The sequence below is a fragment of the Bos taurus genome, chromosome 9 (assembly GCF_002263795.3).
Source record: "Bos taurus isolate L1 Dominette 01449 registration number 42190680 breed Hereford chromosome 9, ARS-UCD2.0, whole genome shotgun sequence".
Classification (NCBI taxonomy): domain Eukaryota; kingdom Metazoa; phylum Chordata; class Mammalia; order Artiodactyla; family Bovidae; genus Bos; species Bos taurus.
The window spans coordinates 36,511,247-36,526,538 of NC_037336.1; the positions used below are offsets into that span (position 1 = coordinate 36,511,247).

At 42.0% G+C, this 15,292-nt stretch overlaps 1 long non-coding RNA gene across 2 annotated transcripts in view; it reads left to right on the forward strand.

The window, feature by feature from the left end:
* The window catches only part of LOC101905407 (uncharacterized), a 44,977-nt gene that overhangs the window by 13,625 nt on the left and 16,060 nt on the right, over positions 1-15,292 (forward strand). Inside the window, exon 1 of one of the 2 annotated variants that reach the window (XR_009496010.1) lies at positions 9,490-14,785. The exons of the other annotated variant lie outside the window; for it this stretch is intronic. This is a non-coding gene — a long non-coding RNA (uncharacterized lncRNA). Of the gene's footprint in view, positions 1-9,489; positions 14,786-15,292 lie in introns of those variants that run through there. 2 annotated transcript variants of the gene reach the window in all.

Sequence of the window (15,292 nt, forward strand, 5' to 3'; positions counted from 1 at the left end):
AAAACTTCTGAGTTTGAGTAGGTCCTATTTGTTTATTTTTGATTTTATTTCCAATTTCCTGGGAGATGGATCAAAAAAGATGTTGCCGTGATTTCTGACAGAGTGTTCTGCCTATGATTTCCTCTAGGAGATTTATAGTGTCCAGTCTCACATTTAGGTCTTTAATCCATTTTGTGAAACTCTTTATTTCTTTAAAGATCATTTCACTTAAAAGTTAAAGACTTGCCATGGGCGCTGTAGGTGTGAAAAGCCTGGAAGGAAACCGTTTGGGCATGTTTGGGGAAGTTATGATTGGAGGGGCACTGGCGCCAGGGTCCCACACCGACGCCTTTAGTCCTGCTGCTCTGCTGCTTGTGTCTCTGCAGCACAGTCGAACATTCCCAGAAAAGTAGTAACAAACAAGCATCCAGTTAAGGAAAGAAGATGACATCCTTAGAGAAAAGAAAACGGGAAGACTTCTGGTCAAGAAGATGAGATAGTTAGGGGGGAAAAAAGTCTCGAACCACTGGTCACTCTTTCAGGCTTCCCAGTGGAAACTTGGTGCTTCAGATAAACAAAGGCATTGGCAGGAAGGAAGCTGAAGCTCAGAGGAGGGGGCTGGCAGGCCTACGAAACTAGCAGGGACAATTGGAAGAGAAGCCTAGGCTGGCAATCCCTGGGTCTCTTCTTCAACAACTTTTGGGTCCCTCTTTCAGAAAGAAGGCTCCTGGGGACACCCTCTGGCCTGAGGGACGTGGGAGACTCTGAAGCTGCCCAGAGAGCAATAAATACAGGGTTTTGCGCTTGTAACTGGAAAGAAGTGGGCAGCACTAGAAGCAATAGGGTTGAGGGTATGAGGGACCTTCTTGCCAAACCCATTCCCAGACTTCCTAACTCTCTAGGAACAGAAGAGAGAATGCCATGGCCAGTTTCCTGTCATTCAATCAGTGGAGTCGGGGCCCCCACAAGTGTTCACTCTGAGAAAACAAACGCACAAGAGAAAAGGACGAAAAGCCAGCTAGGCAACTCCAAAGGAATCAGTGGCTAAGCTCATGGGCAACCCGCTTCAGTGCAGGAAATAAGAAGATCCGAGTGAGGTCATTTATTTTGGGGTGGGGGGGGAGGGGCAATAGTGCATACCTGCGCAATTAAGTCAGAGCTCCAGATTTGGGGCGCAGGGAGGAGCAGCCTGCCTGCACGCATTGTAGAGCAACCAGCCTGCTTGCAGAGCAGTTGCCAAGTCCCTTAGGGTCATTAAGAAACTAACCGAAGTTCAACACCAAGAGTTGCTTTCCTGGGAAGTTGCCCCAGGGAGGAGGGGTGGGGGCACTGGAAGGTAATGAGAGTTCCTAGGAGAACTTTTGTGATCCACTCCGAGTATGTTTGCAAATTCCTAGATGCATTCAACGAGTTACCTTTTCATGAAAATGCCTTTCCCTCAATAGATCGTACTGACGTTTTGGAGTCACTTCTTCAGTGACTTCTTCAGTGATGCGCTTTTCCTTTATGGCCTTTGATCGTCAACTCCCTGCGTGATGTTACTTTGGGGTGAACAATATATAATAACTTTCTCATGGACTGTTTTGCTCAGCATGTGTTTCTAGAGACAGCTTGAGGAGCTTTGGGGTGTGAAAGAGTATCAGCATGGCCTATCACACAGTATTCTGTACCAAAAAATGAATGAGTTTAGGTATTACAAAGAAAAGAAGGCATAGGTCAAGAATCCAGAAAGGTCAGTAGCTCACCGTCTTTCAACAAATAGAGATTCCTTCACTCTTGGGTGGTACTTCCCACTCTTTTACAAAAGGTGGTACCTTTCTTTTGACTTAACTCATTCTGTTCATATTTTCCAGAACTCCAAATAGGCAGAATTGATTAACTTAAAAGTGGGGGTGGGGAGAGCAAATGCTCAGATAAAAAAAAAATCTCTCCTAAGGACTTTTAAGTGGATCCGGCTGCTTTCACCTGATAACTGCTATCTTTTCTGACACTTTCTACTCTGGGTTATGACAAGTCACACCAGCCTTGTGAGCTCACAAGTCACATAGAGGGAAAGGTGGGGACACCTTGGTGCAACAATGGACCCAGAATGGGAAAGCAAAGGGAATGGGCAGCTGGCCACATTAATCAGATGATTTTGTATCCCAGGGAAATGTACAGGCTGCTTCTGGGTCTAAGATGCAACAAGACATTTCTTTGCAGGCTCCTCGCACATGCCACAGAGAGGGCCCTGACCTGGGCCTGCTGGTCTTAACGTTTTCCTTTACATTTTTTTTTTTTTCCACTTAAACTTTTTCTCTGGAAACAATCACCTGGTGAAGATTCACCCTAGATGTCAGTGAGGCGTCACTAGACACAGCTGGGTTCTCACACCGGTAGAAATGTGTATATTATTTTATTCTACAGCAGCATGCAGCTCGAGGGATCTTCATTCCCCGACCAGGGATCAAACCTGCCGTCTCTGCAGTGCAAGTGTGGAGCCCTAACGCCTGAACCACCAGGGAAGTCCCAGGAATGTGTCTCAAATGGAATGCCCTGGAATGATTCATGGGGAATCCAGTGAACTGTTTGTGGTCCAGGCCTCTGTTGCATAGATGTTGGTCCAGGCAGTGCTTTTTCAAAATGGTAGAAGTTACAACTGAAATTTAATACAGTTAAATATATCTGCATATATATTCATATCTAAGACAGCTGCATAAGAAAGATGCAGTTTTAATGTATCAAATGGGACTGCTTTTCCCTCCCCAACATAATAATAAAACTTTCCTCTTTCTCTCCTGCAACTTTGCTATGTTTGATTGTGTGCTTAAAGCAGATAGTCTAAAGAAGTTGTAACTATTGCCCTGTGATTGGCTTACAAGAAGCTGAGAAATGAAGAGTTCACTGTTGTGATTATTTAAGTATAACAGCTGCAACAATAAAAATGCCTATATTTGACTGCATTGGAATCTCATAAAATGTCCGTTTAAGTTACCCAAATTCAACCACCATTAGTAATAAGGGCTGATAACTGCCTTCTGGTTGTCTCAGTAGCAGATTATTTGGACTGAGCTTCCAACAGGAGACTGACTCTTCACCTGGGCTCAGCCAACAGTGTTGTGTTCTAATGTCGTACGAAAAGGTCACTTCATGTGACATACTTAGAGCTTGTACGGTGGAAGATTTTGAGATCTGTTTTGACTCTTCACTGTTTCTATCATACATATGGATGATGTGTTTCCACCTGGATACATGATGGTGTTCCAGTGAGGACTAATGGAGAACAGGCAACCATGAGACATTCCTCTCCATGTGCTCTCACTCTTGATGCTTTGACCTGGAAATTAGAATTAGGAACATTAATATCAGGGAAATGGAAGTCAGTTACCCTGACATTCTCATATTATTGGAGAAAAATCTAAGTATAGAGCTTTATTATTAAAATCAAGCAATTTTATTAGAAACAAAAATATTTTCCTGCTTTTTTATTTCAAGTAGAATATTTGTCTGAAAACTGAGATTTTCTGCAGCCATCTTGCTGGGGTTCAGATGTGAGAAGGGATTTTTGCTCTCAGTTGAAACCCTCTACATCCCAATGCCACTCTTGTGCTCAGAGACAAATAAGTGACTGAGCTTGGTTTGGTTTTAAATCGTAGTTAGGATGGAGTGTTTGGTAGGGGTGTTTGAGCAGGGACTGGGCCTAAGGTTGCTTGGCTCATGAGGCCTGATGTTTTTCCTGACTGAGGTGCTATGATTGAATTTATATGTTTTTATGACTGCAGGCTTATTTCCTGGTTTTTCAGATTTAAAGAAACTATTTGAAATAATAAACTTCCTTTTTCTCTTGTGATTGAATCTATGCTGGTAATAAAAAAAATAAGGAACAGCTGTGCAGAGGGGTAACCATGACTCCAAAACTTCTTGCCAACTTTAGTTAACAACAAAGGCCTGAAATGCAAAAAGTGAAAATCTTTTTGGGAGCCAGCATTCTGGTCAGCTTCATCCTAACCCTTGTGGTATTCTTGATGTTGCATGCTTGGGAGAAAGCAGTGAATCACGGGGTTTTAATCCTGGAGATTTGGGAGCTGGGGGAAGCATTATGGTAGAATTTCCTTTTTGCTACCTGGTCTCATTTATTGGTAAATCTGAACCCCACCATCAATCCCTCTTTTCCTCTCTCCAGGTATATATACCTACTCAACTCCCTAATGAAAATAAACTCTTCAACAGCAGACCTCATCCTAGACAAAAGCAGAAGGGAGCTGAACACGGACTTAAGGAAAGTGTATAGATTCCTTATCCTCTACAGGGAGAGAGAAAGTACAGAAAAATAAACATTTTTATTATCTAATATACACAATTTGACCTATGTTTAGTGCTGTGCATTATTATTATACTGGAACCTGAGTCTCAAGAACAGGCTTCTGGAATGCCATTCTGGTCTGCATGTTTGATTCTGTCAAAGGTGTTTGGGAATTGAAATTCTGTCTTATTTCCCCACTAAACTCACAGTGGTTATACATGATTTTCTGAAACTGAGCAGAGCCAATTTCTCATGTCTACAAATGGTTCATATTGACACAAGGTGGTGAGGAGATTGCTGAAATGGCTGTATCTTGGGAAAACTTTATAAGAAAGATGGTGTATGAGAAATGTTTGATGAAGGAAAAGGACAGACAGGTGGAGAAGAGAAGCCAGGGGGAGTTTGGAAGGGGGCAAAGAGCTTGGTATTGCAGGAGTGGGCGTCATGTGATGGGGTGGGATGAGTGGAACCGATTGGCTAGAACTGAGACCTCTGTCGAGTTAAGCAAAGGGTTGCAATGAAGTGGTGTTTGGCATGAACCTTAAACTAATGGTTATGATCTCTAATTTAAAGAAGTAGGTTAGCAACTTAGATTCATGAAATGATTGAATGTTAGCTGTTGGTAAATTTCTCAGTGAGGTGCTATAGTTAAAACAGATAACCGAGGACCTACTGTGTAGCACATGGAACTCAGCTCGATGTTATGTGGCAGCCTGGATGGGAGGGGAGTTTGGAGGAGAATAGGTGCATGTATATGTATGTTTTAGTCCCTTCACTGTCCATCTAAAACTATCACAACATTTTTTGTTAATTGGCTATACCCCAATACAAAATAAAAAATTAAAAAATTCTGAGTGAGGGATAATGTCATGAAAAAGAGGCATGAGAAAGATTATTCTTAATCCCTATGGGAGAATCTAGAGGAATGAACTGTAGAAAAGGTTGAATAATCTACAGTGGGGCCTAAAGAGCCATGACTTGAGTCAGGTGTGTAGCAAGAGAACAGATCAAAGTATTGTACGTGAAGGAAAGAATTACTGTGAGAGTGACTCCAGGATTAGAGATGAGGCTAAGAAACACTGTGGTTGAAGGGAAACCCAAGGTAAAGTAATGCCACCAATGACAATGGAGGAAGTGGAAAGAAAGAGGAACTGCTGCAGTAAAAAGAATGATCAGTAGGTGTAGAGTATGGCACGTAACAACTTCTTGAGAGGTAAAGTTAGCAGAAAGTTGTGGTACATAAAACATTTTGTTGATGTCTAAATGGCCATGTTTAAATTTTATGTTGTTATTATTGCTGTTCAGTTACCCAGTCATGTCTGAATCTTTGAGACCCCATTGACTGCAGCACGCCAGGCCTCCCTAACCCTACCCATCTCCCTAACTTTGCCCAAGTTCATGTTCATTGCATTGGTGATGCCATCCAGCCATCTCTTTCTCAGCCTTCTTCTCCTTCTGCTCTCAGTCTTTCCCAGCATCAGGGATTTTTCCAATGAGTCAGCTGTTCGTATCAGGTGACCAAAATACTGGAGTTTCAGTTTCAGCATCAGTTCTTAAGATTGACTGGTTTGACTTCCTTGCTATTCAAGGGACTTTCAGGAGTCTTCTCCAGCACCACAGCTTGAAGGCATCAATTCTTTGGTGTTCTGCCTTCTTTATGGTCCAGCTCTCACAACTGTATGTGACCATGGGGAACACCATAGCCTTGACTATACACACCTTTGTCAGCAGAGTAATGTCTCTGCTTTTCAACACACTGTCTAGGTTTGTCATCACTTTCCTGCCAAGAAGCAATCATCTTCTGATTTTGTGGCTGCAGTCACCATCCACAGTGATTTTGGAGCCCAAGAAGAGGAAATCTGTCACTGCTTCTACCTTTTCTCCTTCCTCCTTTGCCCATTTGCCATGCAGTAATGGGGCCAGATGTCATGATCTTAGTTTTTTTTAATATTTAGTTTTAAGCTGGCTCTTTCACTCTCCTCCTTCACCCTCATCAAGAGGCTCTTTAGTTCCTCTTCACTTTCTGCCATTAGCGTGGTATCATCTGCATATGTGAGATCATTGGTGTTTCTCCCTCCTGTCTTGATTCCAGCTTGTAACTTGTCCAGCTGGGCATTTCTCATAATGTGCTCAGCGTCTAGGTTAAACAAACAGGGTGACAGCAGACAGCCCTGTTGTACTCCTTTCTCAGTCCTGAACCAATCATTGTTCCATGCAGGGTTTTAACTGTTGCTTCTTAACCCACATATAGGTTTCTCAGGAGACAGGTAAGATGGTCTGGTATTCCCATCTCCTTAAGAGCTTTCCAAAGTTTGTCATGATCCACACAGTCAAAGGCCTTAGCTTAGTCAATGAAACAGAGGTAGGTGTTTTTTTGGAATTCCCTTGCTTTCTTTATGATCCAGCAAATGCTGGCAATTTGATCTATGGTTCCTTTGCCTTTTCTAAAACCAGTTGATGTCTACAAGTTCTTGCTTCACATAATGCTGAAGCCTAGCATTCAAGATTATAAGTGTGACCTTACTAGCATGGGAGATGAGTGCAATTGTCTGATGATTAGCACATTCTTTGGTACTACCTTTCTTGGGGATTGGGATGAGGATTGACCTTTACTAGTCCTGTGGCCACTGCTGGGTCTTACAGATTTGTGGACATATTGAGTGCAACACTTTGATATCATCATCCTTTTGGAGAAGGCAATGGCACCCCACTCCAGTACTCTTGCCTGGAAAATCCCATGGATGGAGGAGCCGGGAAGGCTGCAGTCCATGGGGTCCCTGAGGGTCGGACATGACTGAGCAAATTCACTTTCACTTTTCACTTTCATGCATTGGAGAAGGAAATGGCAACCCACTCCAGTGTTCTTGCCTGGAGAATCCCAGGGATGGGGGAGCTTGGTGGGCATCATCCTTTAGGGTTTTGAATAGTTCTACTGGAATTCCATCACATCCACTAGTTTTATTAACAGCAGTGCTTCTTAAGGCCCACTTGACTTCACACTCCAGAATATCTAGCTCTGGGTGACTGAGCACACCATCGTAGTTATTTGATTCATTAAGATTACGTAGATAATGTAAAAGACTTCTCAGAAAGATGTTTATTTTGATCTTTACCTTAGTGACAGCAGTTTGGCTCACAAATGTGTCTTTTAGCAGCTGGTAATTTCTTCCAAAGAATCACTTCCTTGGCTCTGGGAAGGCACACTTTAAGAAGTGCAAGAGCTGGGATATGAGGGCACAAGAAGCAAAGTAGATGAACAGTGACATGGGGAGATTAAAACAAAAACAGAGTGAATGTATGTACCATGTCAGGAGGTCTTGCTTGTGCTTAATGGGTTCTGGAAAATCACTGATGGTTTTTTAAGCCAGAGGGTGACATGGTCAAGTGCATGTTAGAAAAACCCAACTGGCAGCAGTTAGGACTGGAGATTAAAGAAGAGGGGATCTTACAAGTGAGACTGCTGCCTGCAAGGGAATTATTTAAAGAACGAATAGAAATCCCATTTGCTAGAAAATATTAGTTATGAAGATGCTGATATTGGGACAACTAAATCACTTGGGCTAAATTTCCATTATTTTTAGACTTAACAGTATGAACAGGGTATATTAGAGCTATACTACAGAAGGTCATTGGATAGTTAGAGGTTGAAAAGGAGAAGAGGAGACTTGCATGGTGGTTCAGTGGTTAAGAATCTGCCTTGCAATGCAGGGGATGTGGGTTTGATCCCTGGTTGGAAACTAAACTGCCACATGCCACGGAGCAGCTACTGAAGCCGAGTGAGCCACAACTAGAGAGTCTGTGCGACACAAAGAAAGGAATCACATGACACAGCAAATATCCCAAGTGCAGTAACTAAGACCTGAGGCGGCCAAAGAAATAAAAATTAAAAAAGAAAAAAGGAGAAGGTATATAGAATATTCTTAGGATATGTGTGTATACAGAAAGAGAATTGGTTTACTCAGCTGTGGGGGCTAACTAAACAAGCCCAGGTCCACAGGATAAGCAGTTAGGAAGGGAAAGTAACTAGCCAGCTCAAGTTCATGGATTTCCAATTCATTATTCTGAGAGAAAATTATACCAAACTGTTGCCTCCACTTTTGATAGGAAGAAACTGGTGACAATTTCTATTTTCAACTTTTTTATTGTCAACTGTTTTTAAATAAGAAAATGAATGTAAGGTCTTCTCTGGTGGCTCAGTGGTGAGAAGTCTGCCTGCCAATGCAGGAGGCATGGGTTCTATCCCTGGTCCAGAAGGATCCCATGTGCCACAGAGCAGCTAATAAGCCCATGCACTACAACTGTTGAGCCTGTGCTCTGCAACAAGAGAAGCCACTGCAACGAGAAGCCTGCACACTGCAACTAGAGGGTAGCCCCCACTCTCCACAACCAGGGAAAGTTCTCATCAGCAACAAAAACCTGGCACAGCCAAAAATAAAGAAATAAAATTTTTTTAAAAAAGAAAATGAATGTGAAATACCAAGTCAGGCAATACATTAAAGATTTCAAAGAGTAAGACAATGTAAATGAGGAGCTAGATCATATGAAATTGCTGGAAGAAAAAAGAGGAGAGAATAAAGAGAAAGGAGGAAAAAAGAGAGGAAGGCGTCTAGGCTGGCATTTGCTGGAGTAGACACCCACTTAGACCTAGCAATACTGCCACCCTCCAGTGGTTTGGACTTTTTATTAAAGAGTTTCAACTATGCTGTGCAATCCTTAACTTACATTGCTAAAGTAATTTATTCTTTCAATAGTTATCTACTGAGCCTCTACTACATGCCAGATGTATGGCATATGTCAGAGCTAGGTAAACAGCAGTAAGCCAAGGAAGGCTTGTTGTGGCTGTTTTGTTTACCGAATCTTTTCTCAAGCCTGTGCATAATGAAGTAGGAATACATATAGGGAATGTAAGATATATTTTCATCCTAAGATAAAATCAGAAGATTAAAGAAATTCTAATCTGATGCTTAAATATTTCTCTGATGCTTCTATGTTTTTATTTTCATAGAAGGAAGTCATGATTATTACCCCTGTTTAGACACTTCCAGTCAGACATTACATGGTTTGTCCAAAATGATGCTTGTCCAATTTTTTTGAAACTTAATATAGATAATGAACAAAAAAAAAATCCAGAAAAACTGTGATTTTCCCAATGTTAAAATTTGATCATCAATAATTTCCCTTTGGTCTTCAGGAATTAAATTTGTTTAAAGGTTTTAAATTATCTTATAAGAGGCCTTGTCTTTTAAAGTATTTACATATCAAATAATGTGACGCTTAGAATTTTCTTCAAAATAATCTGGAGAAGAGAAAGTACATGAATGTATGGATGAAATAGGATTATGGAGTTGACAATTATGTTGAAATAGGAATTGGAGTTGATAATTATGAAAGCTAGGTGACAAGTACATTGTTGTTGCTGTTCAGTTGCTCAGTTGTGTCCGAATCTTTGAGACCCCATGGACTGCAGCATGCCAGGCTTCCCTGTCCTTCACTATCTTCCGAGTTTGCTCAAACTCATGCCCATTGAGTCAATGATGCCATCCAACCATCATCATCCTCTGTGGCATTCCTTATACAATTTTGTCCACTTTATATATATTTGACACTTTCCATAATAAAACACTTTTTAAACTATCATATGATATATAGAATAATATATCTAAATATATATGTATATACGGCATGTAATATATAATATATTTAATATAAAATATATAAACTATTATATGACTTTCTGGTGTGCTTAGAATCAGAATGTGAATGACAGATGAATTCAACCCACAGAATAAGAATTCTGCCACAACAGTCCTTCAACAGTGTTTTCAACCCTCTGAATGAAATGCCAATGTGATTTAATGAGTCAATTCAATGGTCTTTATAACAATATTTTATGTGTACTATCCTTGAGGGTCATGTTCTTGAAAAAAATTAGATAACTAAGAGAAGGAAAGAAAAACTTGTAACATCTCAGTTGTTTAACTAATTTGGAAGGAAAATAAACAAAAGTGTTTTTAGAGCCAACTTGAACATTTGGTGTCCATGGAGAAATGAAAACACTCTGAACTGAGATTGTAGATACAAGGCAAACAATACTACTTACCGACTGGAGAACCACGGCTGAGCAGTCACGTGGCGGGTGCTGTAAGTGGGCTCGCCTGGTGTGCACACAAGCCATGTGTTTAATACAAGTATTTATGTTGAGTGATTCCATAAACACAGAGTTTATGAAGAACTGGGGCTTATGAGAGTGTTTACATAATAACAAATACCTGATGGAAAGTTTAACTTATAATAATCAATTTTAGTGTTCCTGAACATCTGAACTTTGGGTACTTTGCAGTACTTCTAGTGTTTACTGGATACTTATACTGCCCCAGGCCCCACTCCGGGAACCGGAAAACCCAGAAGCAAAATGAGCAAGTTCTTGCCTTCATGAAGCTTATATTCTAATGGAAAAAATGATCAACATAATAGAGATGTATGTGTTGAGGAACAAAGTAAACAGGGCTGAGCAGGAAGTACAGGAGTGGGCGGGTAGATGGAGGAACAGTTGTCATTTTATAAAGAGAGCTTGGAAAAGGGGCCTGGCTAAGGACACTTATGATTCTGTCAACACGCAGACATTCGGGGACAGAATGCCACGCAGAGAACAGTGAGTCCCAGGCACTGAGATAACAGCATCCCTGAGGTGCTAGAGGACACCAAGGGGGCCATGGGTCAGGAGCAGAGAGAGCAGGGGAAAGAGATGGAAGCAAAGTGGTCAGACCAGGAAAGAGGTCTGAAAGGTCTTTCCACCCCCACTGGGAGCTCGGCAGCAGCAAAGACTGCTTGTTAAAGTGGTCGGGGTGAGTGGAAAATGATCAAGTCCCTGGCCACCGCCTTAGTCCCTGATGGGACCACTGAGAAGAGTCTAGAAGGCTGAGATGGAGCCTGTCAGCTCAGCAGTGAGAGGCTGTCCAGGCAGCCTACTCCCCACAGCTGAGCTTGAGGTCTTTCTGGAAGCTCACATAGAGACACAAGCAGAGCCTCCTTTCAATAAGTAAAATATCCAGGTTTCTCATGGACATGGGAAGAGAAAGAAAGAGGAAAAGAAAAAAAAAAAAAATCCTGGCTTTTTCTTTTTATTTATTCATTGGAAGGACTGATGCTGAAGCTGAAGCTCCAATACTTTGGCCACCGGATGCAAAGAGTCAACTCATTGGAAAAGACTCTGACGCTGGGAAAGACTGTAGGTAGGAGGGGAAGGGGACGACAGAAGATGAGATGGTTGGATGGCATCACTGATTCAACGGACATGAGTTTGAGCAAACTCCAGGAGATAGTGAAGGACAGGAAAGCCTGGCATGGTATAGTCCCTGGGATCACAAAGAGTGAGACACGGCTTAGTGACTGAACAACAGTGACAGTTCACACTTAGGGTTTTACCCCTCCTTTGGCTAAGTCCTGCTGTAAACTTAGAAGCCTCCAGGGAATGAGGTGGGCAAGCCTAGCTGGCTTTTCTCTCCTTAGCACCCCCTCCGTCAGTTACTGAGTGTAGCCTGAAGGGAGAAGGGATTAGAAGGAGGAAGTTCCCATCCAGTGAGGAGTAGGGGCCTCCCCTCCCGGTTATTGTCTCAGAGGCGGGGCTGATAATTTACAGTCAAGGATGTATTCATGGCCTCCGAGGAGAGAATTTCAATCCAGGGCCAGAGACAAGGCTTGATCGCTCAGAGCTTTTGTGTAGCAGAGTCTTGCTGCTGCTGCTGCTGCTGCTGCTAAGTCGCTTCAGTCGTTGGCGACTCTGTAGGACCCCATAGACAGCAGCCCACCAGGATCCCCCGTCCCTGGGATTCTCCAGGCAAGAACACTGGAGTGGGCTGCCATTTCCTTCTCCAATGCATGAAAGTGAAAAGTGAAAGTGAAGTCGCTCAGTTGTGTCTGACTCTTAGTGACCCCATGGATTGCAGCCTACCAGGCTCCTACGTCCATGGGATTTGCCAGGCAAGAGTATTGGAGTGGGGTGCCATTGCCTTCTCCAGTGAAAAAAGGAATAGAGAAAGCCTCTGACATAGACACCAGAAGGGGGCAGAGAGTGCCCCACTCACTAGTTTGGGTGGGGCTTTATATACTTTTTCAACTGGTTACTAACAATAGAAAGGTCTTACCAGACCCACTCCCACAGCTTGAGTCTTAAGATAACAAGATTGGTCAGAAGGTTCCTTCCTGTTAAGGAGAAGCGGGTCCTGTTGTTATATAATCATTAGTATAGAGCTTAAGGTAAAACATACCCTGGAGCTAGATGGGTGAGGAGAAGGAGGCACTCCCCTCTGCACGAAATTTAATGAGGCACCCCTAAAGTGCAGTAATCAGAATAAAAGTAATATCTTAGTGGAATTCTATAAAACAGAAATTAATGCAAAAAACCTTGATGAATGAGCTATCCCATCCTTCACAGCTGGTCTAGGACAGGGGTTATAGGCACCTGCGGCTTTGCTCTGCAGCTTTGAACCGCTGAGGCAACAGAGAGCTCCACTGACCAGCACGCTCTCGGACCATGTGTGCGCCTGCAGCCCACAGATCCACCAGACCTGCCATTCAGCACCTCTGTGACCAAGTCCTTCCTCACCTTGCCAACCTGGTGTGCCTCTCACTCCTCCAGATCCAACTCAAGGATCCTCTGCTTCATGAAACCTTGTGGACAGAGTGTTTGTGTCCCTCCAAAATTCCTATGTTGAAATCCTAACTCCTGAGGAGGTGGAATCTTTGACAGGTGATTAGGTCATGAGAGTAGAGCCCTCACGAATGAGATTAGCACTTCTATAAGAAGAGACGCCAGCAAGCTTTCTTCTTCCCCTCCACCAAGTGAGGAAACCATTAAGAAGGCTCTCACCAGAACCCAATCCACTGGTGCTTTGACTTCTCAGCCTGCAGAACCAAGAAAATATCAATTTGTTTAAGTCATACAGTCTATGGTATTTTTGTTATGGCAGCTTGAACTGACTAAGACAGTGACCCAGCCTTTTCCCTTTTCCCAGAAGTTACTAATTCCATTGCATCACCCTCATATCTCACTCACCCTGATTTTGCATCTCTCCAGTAAACCATGACATCCTCTAGATCACAAAAACCTTTCTTCCACTTCTTCAAGATCCTGCAGAATATCTGGAGCATAGTAGATACCTGGAATTTTCTCTCAACAATGTATTTTGGACATGATTATGTTTTTTTTCAACCATCTAATCTATTTTGTTTTACTGATGTACCATAGTTTGTTAAACAGTCTCCTAGAGGTGTTTAAGTTTTTCTGATATTTTGCTAGAAAATTCATGCTGCAATGACTTTTGTTATGTTGACATCACTTTGCACATGAATAGAGTATTTGATCAACAATTCAGAGACAAGGAAGAATCACATTTGAGATTCTGTTCAAGTTTTATGTTTTGCTGAAACATCATAAACTTTTAAATTCTCACTATGTAGCACACCTTTTAGCATTTTTCTTTCTTCTTCTGCATATGTCTGACTCATAGAACTAATTATTTAAATCCTAAAATAGCTTTGATACATACAAACAAGTTGAACGTCAGTGGCATCTGTCCCTTCATCCAGTTTTTTTGGTGAGGACACACAGTGAAGCTCAGCATAAAATTAATGAAGAAAGAAAAGAAGAGAAAACAAAAAGCCATGACTCTAATGCATTTACTGTTGAGTGGCTCTTGTGGGACTGATCAACTACATAGAGCTTTCTGAGTATTACTTTGCAGATTTAAGAAATAGAAGTACATGAAAACAATTACACAGGAAAAAATCAAGGAAAGTTAAGAGAATTTTTAGGTTAACTAAATGAAGCAAAAACATAGGTTTAGAAACATCTTTGAAATTCAAACTAGATTTCTTGAATTATTTTGGAATAGCTGAGGACTGATGCGAAGAACCACACACTTCAGACACAAATCTGCCTTCCAATTCACTGCCGTTTTGTAAGAGATAGTTTGTGTGTGTGTGTGGGTGTGGGTGTGGGTGTATAAAATACAATGTTAAAAAAAAAAAATCAGGCCAACCATTTATAAACAAATCTTCCTAAATTCCAAGAATTTTCTGACAAAGTATGTCAACTCAGAATGTCAAAGACCAAGTTAATTAGCTGAAGGCTGACCTCAGAGGATACTCATTAGGCCAAGTGTTTCCAACTGCACATTGCAAAGTGATGGAAATGGACGCCTGAACACCCGAGTTCTGCACTCCTCCGGGTGTTCACCCTCAGCAGGCTCCTCAAAAATGCAACTGTAGCGGATATAACCTCTCATTTAGGGGTTGTTATAAACCTTTCTCCAGTCTCAGGCCACAGATGGTCTACTGAGTTCCACCGAGAAGAAAAATTTCTGCAGCGCTTGCTCTCCTGGCCCTCAGGTGAATGAACATGGTCCAGTAGGCTCACACCACCCTGCTGACCTTGGGCCTTCATTGCGAGCCACGTGACGCATGTTTAGGGTGCCTAAGACATGTAATGCCTCAGCTTGGGCTAAGGCGGGAGCCTCTCTGCAGGTAAGCACATCCATCAGTCACTTCCTGACACCCCTGGGCTGGGACCCTTTCCCTGGATAGAAACAAAAGAGATTCCTGCCTTCTTCCTGTTATCCTTTTCATTTTCCTCTTTCACTTTGTTTTTCTGTGATCTCTAACTCCAGCCCTCTCCTGTCTGATACACTAAGGCACATGCCACCCTGGGAATGTTACGTCATTGCTAGAAGGGTTAGTTCCTATCATCTTTCTTCCCATCCTAAACCAAAAGAAGCTCATGCTGTTGCAAAAAAAAAAAAATCTAAAGCTTTCATATTCATAAAGAGTCTAAAAGGACATATGAGGCACTTAAGTAGAGATTACCTATTGGATGTGTGTAGAAACTGGACAATTTGGGGAAAAAGATGGGAAGGATACCTTTTGTTGCATATATTTTTGAACTGCTAGTTTTTGAGCCATATACATTATCTAGTCAATTAAAGTATAATACAAAAATAAATAAGAAATATATCTAGAAAAAAATTACTTATT